The following is a 2,623-nucleotide window of genomic DNA, read 5'->3' as shown; positions in this document are numbered from 1 at the left end:
ATGTTGGGAAATCACATAGTGAAAGGTATGAAAATGATCCAGGAAATGATCCGCTGACCTTCACACATGGATCATGGTTTGTCACCGAGCCTAATGAATGGAGCTACATCCTTGGAAGCCTAAGTAAAACAACTGAATGATGGAGCCCTGCATGCATGGATAAAGTTCCTCGCAGAAGATTAAGTTAACTAAGCAAAGGTTCCAATACTGTGAGAGAGTTCCCTCTGAGCTGTGAAGTAATGGGGGCTCCTTTCAAACATTACAGGCTTCTGCCCATGTCCTCATTTACACATGAGAGTCTACATGAGAGTTAGACTGTATGACTCTTTTGAACACACTACATCCCTTGGGATATAGGACATTTAGAAGTCATGTTGTATCCGTGCTGGCCAGCTTTTGCAGTCCTAGAGCTTCTATGAAAGCTACTGGATGAGGAAAGTTGACAATGATTCTACCCATCTGTAGACCCTGCATGTTATAACTTCCTGGAAAGACATTTTCCACGTGATAGTGTGTTGACTCTTATAGGAACAATGAATTTTGGGATTTGATTTTAGGTCTACCCACAGTAGGGAACTCTTGGCTGGTTCCGTAAACTTGGTTAAGAGCCCAATAACTGAGGCCATGGTGATGTAATATGAAAATATCTCTTATTCTAGAGACTGGAACCTTTGCTGGACATCACAGCCAGAGTTCATAACATACCTTTAGGTCACTTAAGACGTAAAGCTGCTCTCCTACTGTGTACTCAAATTGATTACTTAGCCCACTTTTAAGAGAAAAATGTAACAATTACCACCACTTTCCTTGATCTTCCTACATAGCCACCTTTTGCAAACTAAACTAATTACTTGTCATGTTAAATTATGTCTTTTTCTGTGCCCCTGATCCAGAACAATTCATGTGTATCACTTGGATAAAAGAGCAAACATAGAGGTTGAAAACACTCTTAAGTGACTATCCACTAAAACAGTTGAACACATCAGTATTACTGGGCAATTGTGGTATTTGTAATTTTTTTTCCTGTCTGGGTGAGTTGAGTTCAGCTGTGCTCATTACCTTAATCCCTTGTAAAACTCCATGAATGATTTCTGTAAAGTATCCCACTCCTTCCCCATGTGATTCTTATGGGGAAATTCAATAAAAGAGAGAGCAACAAAAGAGGCAGATACAAAAATTCACACATAAGAACAGATGTAGTGACAGACAGACATAGGGACAGACACAGACTCAGACACAAAAAATGGACACAGGGACAGACAGACTTCAGAAAAACATGGCTTTGAATTCATGCAACAAACAGAGGAGAGAAGACAGAAAACATGGAGAAAATTCAACCCGGAAATGACATCCAGTGGAAGTGCTTTTATTTCTTCTCTTATTGCCACACTGATGTGGTATTGGTGAGCCTGAGTTAATCACTGAAGTGTTGAAGCCACACAATAGGCCCTCTGTTGTTTTGTTAAAATTATAATGGCATCAAGCTGCCTTTTAAGTACTCTCGCTGACACCTATACATTCGAGCAACTGTGATGCCTAATGAGAGAGGTTTCTTTAGAAAGTGGGCTCTGCTGAATGCACACACTCACACCTGGCCAAAGTTTAGAGAATGCACAATTGTGCAGTTCTCAGACCTCAGCAGGACATCTGAACCATAACATGCTGCAAGGCTCATGTTTGGAGCTTTGGAAGAGAGAGGAAGAGGTTGTAGCTGGTTTCTGTGAAACAGTGTCCAGGACACAATGATAATCATACACAGGAAGGGGGTCATAAGGCCCCACCCTCAGTGAGGGATTCTGCTCACTTAATGTGTGCTGGGGCATGGGATGTCATAAAAATTAAAGAAAAAGGTAATGTAGGTAAGAAGTCACACTTTAACTCTCTGGGTTTTAAGGCCAATAGAACAGTTTGGGTGGTGTTTTTACTCATGTGAGAGCAGTTTGAGTATGGAAACCTCAACAAGGCTGGTTTGTGCCTTGGCAAAATCCACTAAAATTGTCCAGTTTCCAAAACTGACATTGCTAGCCCAGATACCCAGAAATGGCCTCAACCTGGACTTTTGGAGGATTTCTGGAGGGTAGATAAATCCAACATTCCTTAGAAACTTGTGAAGCTACCTCCTCTTCTCAAAGGGGTCATTTCTCTTCTCACTGGCAGTAGGAAAAATTGACTACCTGTGGTGTCTATTACTATAATAACGTACAGACTAGCCTCCCGGCTCCTCCAGGAGCACAAGTACCCACTGTACATTTCAGAGTCCATGCTCGTGTTCTACGTCTTCTACCCTGCTCCCCTACCCTAAACTCCCTCTAGTTCAGAAGCACCCCTATCCCAGCTTCTCATTCTCTTTCTAAACCTATCTTTCTTTCTCCTCCTGTCTCTATGTTCCTCTGCCCCTGTGTCTCCTCCTGTGTCTCTCTCCCTCTGGCTCTCTGCTCTGCTTCTGCTTCTGTCATAGGCAGGTGCAGTTGACTATGTTCAGCCAACATCTATTTCTTCTCTGGGTGATTTGATATGCCGCTTTCTGTTCTAACTCTGATAGCTAAAATTGAAGCTTTCTCTTTAAACATGTCACCAAGAGGTCATGCCATCAGCTTGCAGAACACAAAGAAACAGCTTAAAA

This window comes from Myodes glareolus, chromosome 12 (genome assembly GCF_982192425.1).
Source record: "Myodes glareolus chromosome 12, mMyoGla1.1, whole genome shotgun sequence".
Taxonomy (NCBI): domain Eukaryota; kingdom Metazoa; phylum Chordata; class Mammalia; order Rodentia; family Cricetidae; genus Myodes; species Myodes glareolus.
This window is presented reverse-complemented; position numbering follows the sequence as displayed.